At 41.8% G+C, this 13,168-nt stretch overlaps 1 protein-coding gene across 2 annotated transcripts in view; it reads left to right on the top strand.

Moving 5' to 3' along the window:
• Positions 1-13,168, top strand: part of OTUD3 (OTU deubiquitinase 3) — a 139,712-nt gene that overhangs the window by 78,624 nt on the left and 47,920 nt on the right. The window lies entirely within an intron of this gene.

Below are 13,168 nucleotides of genomic sequence, written 5' to 3'. Positions count from 1 at the left end.
TTAGGTTTTTCTAGTGTTTCACAATTACAAACATTGATTCAGTCAGCAACCTGTGCATGTGTATTTTCATAACATTGGAAGTGTATCTTCTGGACAGATTCCTAAAAGTAGGATTACTGGGTCAAAAGGTAAGTGCATGTGTAATTTTGTTAGGTAATGTCAAATTCTCCTACAGAATGGTTGCACTAACTCACATTCTCACTACTAATGTTTGAGACTGTCTTTTCCTCCATGGCCTCAGCAACAGAATGCTCTGTTAGACTTTTCATTTTGGGTTCATTCTTCTTATAGTTTTAAAAATATCACTATTCCTTCAATAAATATTTAGGGAGGACCTACTCAATAATCCAGGCACTGTGTGGTAATGCCATGGTGGCAAAACAGAAACAGTTTCTTCCCTGAGAGCATTTTTCAATCTGGCAGCAGAGACAGACATCAGTCAGATGATCACACACACACACACATGAACACACACACAATTATAGAATGTCATGTGCTATGATCCATTGGGACAGCATGAGGCAGAGAGCCCTCAACTAGTCTTGGGATCAGAGAAGGTTTTCTAAGGAGATGGCACTTTACCAGAGGTCTGGAGGGAGTTTAGGAGTTATCTGGGTAAGCGGTTTCTGTGGCTTAGCTCACTCAACATTTATTCCAGCCTTCTGGTGTGTCTGTCAGTATTGCAGAGGCTAGAAGGCTAAACACTGCATTTCCTTCTCTCTCCCTCTCCTTATTTTAAAAGGCTTTTTGAAAGAGCAGTGACATTTGAAATAAACTTGATCTGAGAGTACAGAGAGTCCCCACATATTCCCTCTTCCCCAAACACACATCCTCCTTCACCATCAACATCCCCCACCATTGTGGTACATCTGTTAGAATCAATGAACCGACGTTGACACATCAAAGGAAGTCCATAGTTTATATTAGGGTTCATTTTTGGTATTATACACTATGGGTTTTAGCAAATGTAACGTGACATGTATCCACTCTTACACTATGAGACAGAGTAGTTTCACTATTTTAAAAATTCCCTATGCTCTGCCTATTTATTCCTCCTTCCCCCAAACATCATCCTGACAACCATGATCATTTTACTGTCTCCATAGTTTAACCTTTTTCAAATGTCATGTAGTTGATTCATACAGTATGTAGCCTTCCAAATTGACTTATTTCACTTAGTAATATACCTTTAAGTTTCCTCTATGTCTTTTGATGAGGTGACAGCTCATTTATTTTTATTATTGAGTAATATTACATTGTCATGTGTACCACAGTTTATCCATTTACCTACTGAAGGACAACTTGGTTGCTTCCAAGTTTTAGCAATTATGAATAAAGCTGCTATAAAGATTTGAAACATTTCATGTGCAGGTCTTTGTGTGGAAATAAGTTTTCCTCTTATTAGGGTAAATATCAAGGAGCACAATTGCTGGATCATACAACAAGAGTTTAATGTGTATTTTTGTAAGAAAACACCAAACTGTCTTCCAAATGGCTGTACCATTTTGCATTCCCTCCAACAATGAATGAGAGTTTCTATTACTCCGCATCTTCACCAGCCATTTTGAAACCAGCCCAGTTGTCCTGTAGAACTGACATTTGTGGTTTCTTTGAATAAACGTGGAAATTGACTCTCCCAGTCTTCAACCTTGAGAAAGTTACATTTGTCTTATCTGACTTCCTTTCTCAGGAAACCAACCAGCAAGCCTCTAAGATAGTATCAAGGAATTGAAACTTACCAGATAACTGCGTCTGTACAATAAGACACCAGATCTCTTGCCTGTCATAATGGCCTATGTTGTGGGAAGTCAGGGACCCCGAACAGAGGGACTGGCTGAAGCCATGGTGGAAGAATATAAATTGTGAAGATTTCATGGACATTTATTAGTTCCCCAAATTAATACTTTTATAATTTCTTATGCCTGTCTTTACTGCAATCTCTGAACATAAATTGTGAAGATTTCATGGACACTTATCACTTCCCCAGTCAATACCCTTGTGATTTCCTATGCCTGTCTTTACTTTAATCTCGTAATCCTGTCATCTTCGTAAGCTGAGGAGGATGTATGTTGCCTTGGGACCCTGTGATGATTGCATTAACTGAAAAAATTGTTTGTAGAGCATGTGTGTTTGAACAATAGGAAATCTGGGCACCTTGTAAAAAGAACAGGATAATGGCAATGTTCAGGGAACAAGAGAGATAACCTTAAACTCTGACCGCCAGTGAGCCGGGTGGAACTGAGCCATATTTCTCTTCTTTCAAAAGCAAATGGGAGAAATATCGCTGAATTCTTTTTCTCAGCAAGGAACATCTCTGAGAAAGAGAATGCATCCCTGAGGGTAGGCCTCTGAAATGGCCGCTTTCGAGGGTGGCCGTCTTTTATGGTCCCAGCTATAGGGATGAAATAAGCCCCAGTCTCCCGTAGCACTCCCAGGTTTATTAGGACGAGGAAATTCCCACCTAATAAGTTTCGGTCAGATGGGTTGTCTGCTCTCAAACCCTGTCTCCTGATGTTATCAATGACAATGTGTGCCCGAAACTTCATTGGCAATTTTAATTTCACCCCGGTCCTGTGGTCCTGTGATCTTGCCCTGCCTCCATTTGCCTTGTGATATTCTATTACCTTGTGAAGCATGTGATCTCTGTGACCCACTCCCTCCCCTTTTGAAAATCACTAATGAAAACTTGCTGGTTTTGCAGCTTGTGGGGCATCATGGAACCTGCCAACATGTGATGTCTTGCCCGGACACCCAGCTTTAAAATTTCTCTTTTGCACTCTGTCCCTTTATTTCTCAGACCAGCTGACACTTAGGGAAAATAGAAAAGAAACTATGTGAAATATCGGGGGTGAATTTCACCCAATATCTGACTGAATTTCCCCTGATAGGCCTAACTGACTACCTGTTTCCTGTTGACCAATTCCTCTTCCTTATTCCTTCCTAATTGCTGTTTTCCTACACATGGATACATTTCTTCCCTGCTATATAACTTCCCATTTGTTGGGGAGGTGGATTTGAGACTGATCTCCCATAGTCTCAGCTGCAGCATCTCATCAAAGCCTTCTTCCCTGGCAGTACTTGCTGTCTTAGTGATTGACTTTCTGTGCTGTAAGCAACAAGACCTAGACCAAACCCCTGACACTTCAGTAACAATTTTATATTGTCAGTATTTTGGACATTAGCCATTCTAATATGTGTGTAATGGTATCTCATAGTTTTAATTTGTAATTCTTTTTTCTTTTTTTGAAATGGAGTCTAGCTCTGTCACCCAGGCTAAAGTGCAGTGGTGCAATCTCAGTTCACTGCAATTTCTGCCTCCTGGGTTCAAGTGATTTTCCTGCCTCAGCCTCATGAGTAGCTGGGATTACAGACGTGCATGACCATGCCCAGCTAATTTTTGTATTTTTAGTAGAGATGGGGTTTCACTGTATTGGCCAGGCTGGTCACGTACTCCTGACCTCAAGTGATCTGCCTGCCTCAGCATCTCAAACGGCTGGGATTATAGGGGCGAGCCCCTGCACCCAGCCTTAATTTGTAATTCTACTGACGTATCATGTTCAGCATATTTTCGTGTGCTTATTTGCCATCTGTGTACCTTTTGTGAGATATCTGGTCATGTCTCTTGCCAGTTTTTAATTGGATTGTTCTTTTTTAAAAATTTAGTTTAAGTTCTGGTATACATGTGCTGAACATGCAGGTTTATTACATAGGTATACATGTGTCATGGTGGTTTGCTGCACCTATCAACTTGTCATCTAGGTTTTAAGCCCCACATACATTAGGTATTTGTCCTAATGCTCTCCCTCCCCTTTCCCCCCAACCCCCAAAAGGCCCTGGTGTGTGGTTGTGGGTTTGTCCTAAAAGGCTGTTATCATTTTGAGGTATGTTCCATCAATACCTAGTTTATTGAGAGTTTTTAGCATGAAGGAGTGTTGAATTTTATCGAAGGCCTTTTCTGCACCTATTGAAATAATCATGTAGTTTTTGTCATTGGTTCTGTTTATGTGATGGATTACATTTACTAATTTGTATGTGTTGAACCAGCCTTGAATCTCAGAGGTGAAGCCGACTTGATCGTGGTGGATAAGCTTTTTGATATGCTGCTGGATTCAGTTTGCCAATATTTTATTGAGGATTTTTGCATTGATTTTCATCAGGGATATTGGCCTGAAATTTTCTTTTTTTGTTGTCTCTGCCAGATTTTGGAATCAGGATTTTTTCTGTTGTTTGGAATAGTTTCAGAAGGAATGGTACCAGCTCCTCTTTGTACCTCTGGTAGAATTTGGCTATGAATCCATTTGGTCCTGGGCTTTTATTTGGTTGGTAGGCTATTAATTACTGCCTCAATTTCAGAACTTGTTATTGGTCTATTCTGGGATTCGACTTCTTCCTGGTTCAGTCTTGGGAGGGAGTATGTGTCCAGGAATTTATCCATTTCTTCTAGATTTTCTAGCTTATTTGCATAGAGGTATTTATAGTATTCTCTGGTGGTAGTTTGTGTGGGATCAGTGGTGATATCCCCTTTATCATTTTTTACTGTATCTATTTGATTCTTCTCTCTTTTCTTCTTTACTAGTCGGGCTAGTGGTCTATTTTGTTGATCTTTTCAAAAAACCAGCTCCTGGATTCGTTGATTTTTTTGAAGGGTTTTTTGTGTCTCTGTCTCCTTAAATTCTGCTCTGATCTTAGTTATTTCTTGCCTTCTGCTAGCTTTTGAATTTGTTTGCTATTGCATCTCTAGTTCTTTTAATTGTGATATAAGGGTGCCAATTTTAGATCTTTCCTGCTTTCTGATGTGGGCATTTAGTGCTGCAAATTTCCCTCTGCACACTGCTTTAAATGTGTCCCAGAGATTCTGGTATGTTGTCTCTGTTCTCACTGGTTTCAAAGAACTTCGTTATTTCTGCTTTAATTTTGTTGATTAGCCAGTAGTCATTCAGGAGAAGGTTGTTCAGTTTTCATGTAGTTGTGCAGTTTTGAGTGAGTTTCTTAATCCTGAGTTCTAATTTGATTGCACTATGGTCTGAGAGGCTGACTATTGTGATTTCTATTCTTTTGCATCTGCTCAGGAGTGTTTTATTTCCAATTATGTGTTTGATTTTAGAATAAGTGCTATGTGGTGCTGAGAAGAATGTATAGTCTCTTGATTTGTGGTGGAGGGTTCTGTAGATATCTATTAGGTCCTCTTGGTCCAGAGTTGAGTTCAAGTCCTGAATGTCCTTTTTAATTTTCTGTCTCATTGATCTGTCTAATATTGAGAGTGAGGCATTAAAGTCTTCCACTATTATTGTTTGGGAGTCTAAGTCTCTTTGTAGGTGTCTAAAAACTTGCTTTATGACTCTGGGTGCTCCTGTATTGGGTGCATATATATTTAGGGTAGTTAGCTCTTCTTGTTGAATTGATCCCTTTACCATTATGTAATGCCTTTCTTTTTCTTTTTTGATCTTTGTTGGTTTAAAGTCTGTTTTATCAGAGACCAGGATTGCAATCCCTGCTGTTTTTTTTTTTTTGCTTTCCATTTGCTTGGTAAATATTCCTCCTTCCCTTTATTTTGAGCCTATGTGTGTCTTTGCATGTGAGATGGGTCTCCTCAATACAGCACACTGGTGGGTCTTGACTCTATCCAATTTGCCAGTCTGTGTCTTTTAATTGGGGCATTTAGCCCACTTACATTTAAGATTAATATTGTTATGTGTGAATTTGATCCTGTCATTATGATGCCAGCTGGTTATTTTGCACATTAGTTGATGCAGTTTCTTCATAGTGTCATTGGTCTTTATATTTTAGTGTGTTTTTGCAGTGGCTGGTACTGGTTGTTCCTTTCCATGTTTAGTGCTTCCTTAAGGAACTCTTGTAAGACAGGCCTGGTGGTGACAAAATCTCTCAGCATTTGCTTGTCTGTAGAGGATTTTATTTCTCCTTTACTTATGAAAATTAGTTTGGCTGAATATGAAATTCTGGATTGAAAATTCTTTTCTTTAAGAATGTTGAATATTGGCCTCCACTCTTTTCTGGCTTGTAAGGTTTCTTCAGAGAGATCCCCTGTTAGTCTGATGGGCTTCCCTTTGTAGGTAACCTGACCTTTCTCTCTGGCTGCCCTTAACATATTTTCTTGCGTTTCAACCTTGGAGAATCTGACAATTATGTGTCTTGGGGTTGCTCTTCTTGAGGAGTATCTTAGTGATGTTCTCTGTATTTCCTGAATTTGAATGTTGGCCTGCCTTGCTAGGTTGGGGAAGTTCTCCTGGATAATATCCTGAAGTGTGTTTTCTAGCTTGGTTTTATTCTCCCTGTCACTTTCAGGGACCCCAATCAATCATAGGTTTGGTCTTTTCACATAGTCCCATATTTCTTGGAGGCTTTTTTCATTTTTTTCATTCTTTTTTCTCTAATCTTGTCTTCACACCTTATTTTAGTAAGTTGATCTTCAGTCTCTGATATCCTTTCTTCTGCTTGATCGATTGAACTATTGATACTTGTGTATGCTTCGCGAAGTTCTCGTGCTGTGTTTTTCAGTTCCATCAGGCTATTTATGTTCTTCTCTAAACTGGTTATTCTAGTTAGCAGTTTCTATAACATTCCATCAAGGTTTTTAGCTTCCCTGCATTGGGTTAGAACGTTCTCCTTTAGCTCAGAAGAGTTTGTTATTACCCACCTTCTGAAGCCGACTTGTGTCAATTCATCAAACTCATTCTCTGTCCAGTTGTGTGCCTTAGCTGGAAAGGAGTTGCAGTCATTTGAAGGAGAAGAGGCATTCTGGTTTCTGGAATTTTCAGCATTTTTTACGCTGGTTTTTCCTCATCTTTGTGGATTTATCTACCTTTTATCTTTGAGGCTGATGAATTTTGGATGGGTTTCTGTGTGGGGGTCCTTTTTGTTGATGTTGATGTTATTGCTTTCTGTTTGTTAGTTTTATTTCTAACAGTCAGACCCCTCTTCTGCAGGTCTGCTGCGGTTTGCTGGGGGTCCACTCTAGACCCTGTTTGCCTGGGTATCACCAGCGGAGGCTGCAGAAGAGCAAAGATTGCTGCGTGCTCCTTCCTCTGGAAGTTTTGTCCCAGAGGGATACTGGCCTGATGCCAGGCAGAGCTCTAGTGTATGAAGAGTCTTTCAACCCCTGTAGGGAGGTTTCTCCTAGTAGGAGGCAGGAGGGTCAGGGACCCACTTGAGAAGGTAGTCTGTCCCCTAGCAGAACTTGAGTGCTGTGCTTGGAGAACCCTCCTTGTAAGGGTCCACTGCTCTCTTCAGAGCTGGCAAGCAGGAATGTTTAAGTCCACTGAAGCTGTGCCCACAGGTGCCCCTTCCCCTAGGTGCTCTGTTCCAGGGAGATGGGAGTTTTATCCATAAGCCCTTGACTGGGGTTGTTGCCTTTCTTTCAGAGATGCCCTGCCCAGTGAAGAGGAATCTAGAGAGGCAGTCTGGCCACAGCCACTTTGCTGTGCTGTGTTGAGTTCTGCCCAGTCTGAACTTCCAGGCCTCGTTAACACTGTCTGGGGAAAACTGCCTACTCAAGCCTCAATAATGGTGGATGCCTCTCCCTGCACCAAGCTGGATCATTCCAGGTTGACTTCAAACAGCTGTGCTGGCAGCGAGACTTTCAAGCTAGTGGCTCTTAGCTTGCTGTGCTCTGTAGGAGTGGGACCCACTCAGTGAGACCACTTGGCTCCCTGGTTTCAGATCCCTTTCCAGGGCAGTGAATGGTTCTCTCTCACTGGGGTTCCAGGCGCCACTGGGGTACCAAAAAAACAAACAAAAAAACTCCTACAGCTAGCTCGGTGTCTGCCTGAACAGCTGCCCAGTTTTGTGCTTGAAACCCAGGGCCCTGGTAGTATATGCACACGAGGGAATCTCCTGGTCTGTAGATTGCAAAAACCATGGGAAAAGCATAGTATCTGGGCCAGGTAGCACAATTCCTCACAGCTTCCCTTGGCTGGGAAAAGGAGGCCCCTGGCTCCTTGCACTTCCTGGGTGAGGCAACTCCCCACCCTGCTTTTGCTCACCCTCTGTGGGCTGGACCCAATGAGATGAACAAGGTACCCCTGTTGGAAATGCAGAAATAAGTCCATTCCAAGATGGCCAAATAGGAATAGCTCTGGTCTGCAGCTCCCAGCATGATCAATGCAGAAGATGGTGATTTCTGCATTTCCAACTGAGGTACAAGGTTCATCTCTTTGGGACTGGTTGGACAGTTGGTGCAGCCCACGGAGGGTGAGCTGAAGCAGGGTGGGGCATCACCTCACCCAGGAAGCACAAGGGGTCAGGAGATTTCCCTTTCCTAGCCAAGGGAAGCCATGACAGACTGTACCTGGAAAATTGGGACACTCCTGCCCTAATACTGCGATTTTCCAATGATCTTAGCAAATGGCACACCAGGAGATTATATCCCATGTCTGGATCGGTGGGTCCCATGCTCATGGAGCCTTGCTGACTGCTAGCACAGCAGTCTGAGATTGACCTGCAAGGCAGCAGCCTGGCAGGGCAAGAGGTGTCCACCATTGCTGAGGCTTGAGTAGGTAAACAAAGTGGCTGGGGAAGCTCAAACTGGGCACAGCTCACTGCAGCTCTGCAAGGCCTGCTGCCTCTGTAGACCCCACCTCTGGGGGCAGGGCATAGCGGAAAAAAAGGCAGCAGAAACTTCTGCAGACTTAAACATCCCTGTCTGACAGCTCTGAAGAGAGCAGTGGTTCTCCCAGCATGGTGTTTGAGCTCTGACAACAGACAGACTGCCTCCTCAAGTGGGTCCCTGACCCCTGTGTAGCCTAACTGGGAGACACCTCCCAGTAGGGGCTGAATGACACCTCATACAGGCAGGTGCCCCTCTGGGATGAAGCTTCTAGAGGAAGGATCAGGCAGCAATATTTGCTGTTCTGCAGCCTCTGCTGGTGATACCCAGGCAAACAGGGTCTGGAGTGGACCTCTAGCAAACTCCAACAGACCTACAGCTGAGAGAGCTGTCTCTAAGAAGGAAAACTAACAAACAGAAAGGAATAGCATCAACATCAACAAAAAGGACATCTACACCAAAACCCCATCGGTAGGTCACCAGCATCAAAGACCAAAGGTAGATAAAACCACAAAGATGGGGAGAAACCAGAGTAGACAAGCTGAAAATTCTAAAAACCAGAGTGCCTCTTCTCCTCCAAAGGATCGCAGCTCCTTGCCAGGAATGGAACAAAGCTGGATGGAGTATGGCTTTGACAAGCTGACAGAATTAGGCTTCAGAAGGTCTGTAATAACAAACTTCTCCGAGTTAAAGGAGGATGTTCAAACCCATTGCAAGAAAGCTAAAAACCTTGAAAAAAGATCAGACAAATGGCTAACTAGAATAAACAGTGTAGAGAAGACCTTAAATGACCTCATGGAGCTGAAAACCATGGCATGAGAACTTCGTGACACATGCACAAGCTTCAATAGATGATTTGATCAAGTGGAAGAAAGGGTATCAGTGATTGAAGATCAAATTAATGAAATAAAGTGAGAGGAGAAATTTAGAGAAAAAAGAGTAAGAAGAAATGAACAAAGCCTCTAAGAAATATGGGACTATGTGTTGGGAACAAGCCCCCCAAAATCTGGCCATATACTGGCCCCAAAACTGGCCATAAACAAAATCTCTGCAGCACTGTGCCATGTTCATGATGGCCATAATGCCCACACTGGAAAGTTATGGGTTTACTGGAATGAGGGCAAAGAATACCTGGCCGACCTAGGGCGGAAAACCACTTAAAGGCATTCTTAAGCCACAAACAATAGCATGAGTGATCTGTGCCTTAAGGACATGCTCCTGCTGCAGTTAACTAGCCCAACCTATTCCTTTAATTTGGCCCATCCCTTCATTTCCCATAAGGGATACTTTCAGTTAATTTAATATCTATAGAAAAAATGCTAATGACTGGCTTGCTGTTAATAAATATGTGGGTAAATCTCTGTTCAAGGCTCTCAGCTCTGAAGGCTGTGAGACCCCTGATTTCCCACTTCACACCTCTATATTTCTATGTGTGTATCTTTAATTCCTCTAGTGCCTCTGGGTTAGGGTCTCCCCAACTGAGCTGGTCTTGGCAAGTGGCGTCCATCATGGGGGCTCAAATCCAGGTTGAAGGGTTGCCAGAGCAATGGTTGGAGAATGTGGAACTAGCTGGAGGACACCTGAGTCCTCTTAAAGCAATCCCCATGGTGAGTAAGAAGGGGAGCTCAGAAGCATCAGGGTAACAATGGGACAGGTGTGGGCTGTGGTTCATTCTACCTTGGCACTTTTTCACACTGATGATGAGGAAGGAGAGTATAATGAAGTAACAGAAGAGGTTATAGACCAGGTTTATTTGCCAGCTAAAGCTAAAGAGGCAAAGGAGGGAGAGGTTCATCCCTACCCTTGTGCACTCCCTCATTATTTCGAAGAAAATGACCTTCCAGATCTTTCTTTTCCAGAGAACACTGGGCGAAAAGTAGTTGCCCCAGTGACTGCTCAAGCAGCGCCTCGTGCGATCGCTCTTAGTTCTATTCAGGCAGGAATTCAGCAAGCTAGATGAGAGGGTGATTTAGAGGCTTGGCAGTTCCTTGTTAGAATACGCCCGCCCAGATCAACAGGGAAATATTATAGCTGCATTTGAGCCTTTTCCTTTTAAATTACTCAAAGAATTTAAACAAGCTATTCATACTAAAAAAGAATGTAGAAATAATCAGCAAGTCAGGCTGCCAGATAGGGGAAAAAAGAAAACTGCTGAGTCTGAAATATGTCCAAAATGTAAAAAAGGAAAACATTGGGCTAATCAGTGTCACTCTAAGTTTGATAAAGAAGGGAACCTGATTTCAGAAAAAACCGTGAGGGGCCCGTCCTGGGCCCCATTCTAAACTGGGGCATTTTCAGCTCAGGCCATTCTCTCACCCCCATACAATGTCTGTCCCCCACCACAGCCAGTAGTGCCACAGTAGATTTATGCTGCACAAAATCTGTGAGCTGTCTGCCTGGGGAACCACTATAAAAGGTCCCAACAGGAGTCTGTGGACCCTTGCCAGAGGGTACGATATGATTACTTCTAGGAAGGTCTAGTTTAAATTTAAGAGGGGTACAAATACATACAGGAGTCATTGATTCAGATTACAATGGGGAAATTCAAATTGTTATATCTACTTCTGTTCCCTGGAAAGCAGAGCCAGGAGAGTGCATAGCACAGCTCTTGATTGTGCCTTATGTGGAAATGGGGAAAAGTGAAATTAAATGAACAGGAGAATTTGGAAGCACAAGTAAACAAGGCAAAGCAGCTTACTGGGTGAATCAAATTACTGATAAATGTCCTACCTGTGAAATAACTATTCAGGAAAAGAAATTTAAAGGTTTGGTAGATACAGGAGCGGACATTTCAATCATTTCTCTACAGCACTGGCCATCTGCATGGCCGATTCAACCCACTCAATTTAACATAGTTGGAGTTGGTAAAGCCCCTGAAGTATATCAAAGTAGTTATATTTTGCATTGTGAAGGGCCTGATGGACAACATGGGACTATTCAACCAATTATAACTTCTGTACCTATAAATTTATGGGGAAAAGATTTATTACAGTGATGGGGAGCACAAGTTCTAATTCCAGAACAATTGTATAGCCCTCAAAGTCAACATATAATGCATGAAATGTGGTATGTCCCTGGTATGGGACTGGAAAAAAATTTGCAAGATTTGAAAGAACCACTTCAAACAGAAAGACAAAGTTCCTGCCAAAGATTAGGAGATCATTTTTAATGGAGCCCATTTTTAAGCCTCCAGAACCTATACCTTTAAAATGGTTAACAGATAAGCCAATTTGGATAGAACAATGGTCGCTAAGTAAAGAGAAACTGGAGGCTTTAGAGAAATTAGTTACTAAACAATTAGAAAACGGGCACATAGCTCCAACATTTTCGCCTTGGAATTCTCCAGTTTTCCTAATTAAGAAAAAATCAGGTAAATGGAGAATGTTAACTGACTTAAGAGCCATCAACTCAGTTATACAACCTATGGGAGCATTACAGCCAGGATTGCCTTCTCCTGCTATAATTCCAAGAAATTGGCCTTTAATAGTCATAGATTTAAAAGACTGTTTCTTTACTATCCCTTTAGCTGAGCAAGATTATGAACGGTTTGCATTTACAATTCCTGCAGTAAACAACCTGCAGCCTGCATTACCATTGGAACATGTTGCCACAGAGCATGTTAAACAGTCCAACTATTTGCCAGACATATGTAGGGCAAGCCATTGAACCTACTCGTAAAAAATTTTCACAGTGTTACATTATTCATTATATGGATGATATACTTTGTGCTGCCCCCACTCGAGAAATATTACTCCAATGTTATGATCACTTGCAAAATTCAATTTCTTGTGCTGGCTTAATTATATCTCCTGACAAAATTCATACTACTCCTCCTTACTCCTACTTGGGGACCTTAGTAAATGACACTACCATTTTGCCACAGAAAGTAACCATACATAGAGATCAATTAAAAACATTAAATGACTTTTCAAAAATTACTAGGGGACATAAATTGGATATGACCTGTTCTAGGCATTCCTACCTATGCCCTGAGTAATCCGTTTTCTATTCTTAGAGGAAATCCCAGTCTCACTAGCCCTTGGCAATTAACAAAGGAGGCTGAGGCAGAGTTACAACTAATTGAGAAGCAAGTCCATAAAGCTCAAATAAATAGAATAGATCCAGAGAAGACTCTAGATTTGCTAATTTTTTCAACACAGCATTCACCTACTGGTGTTATTGTACAAGAACAGGACTTGGTATACTGAGTGGCTTTTTCTTCCACATGCTAATTCACGGACTCTAACTCCTTATTTAGATCAAATCACTAATATGATAGGGATTGGGAGAACTCAGATTGCTAAATTACATGGATATGATCCTGGAAAAATTATTGTCCCTCTCACAAAGGCACAAATACAGCAAGCTTTTATAAATAGTCTTATTTGGCAAACCCATTTAGCTGATTATTCTTGATAATCATTTTCCTAAAACAAAACTGTTTCAGTTTTTGAAATTAACTAATTGGATTCTCCCTAAAATAACTAAATTTAAACCAATTGAAGGTGCCAAGAATATTTTTACAGATGGGTCTAGTAATGGTAAAGCTTCTTATTCTGGCTCAAAAAGCAAAGTTTTCCAGACACCCTATACTTCAGCTCAAAA

This window comes from Symphalangus syndactylus, chromosome 22 (genome assembly GCF_028878055.3).
Source record: "Symphalangus syndactylus isolate Jambi chromosome 22, NHGRI_mSymSyn1-v2.1_pri, whole genome shotgun sequence".
Taxonomy (NCBI): Eukaryota; Metazoa; Chordata; class Mammalia; order Primates; family Hylobatidae; genus Symphalangus; species Symphalangus syndactylus.
The sequence above is the reverse complement of the archived record's forward strand: the minus strand, read 5'-3'. Positions and strand labels throughout refer to the sequence as shown.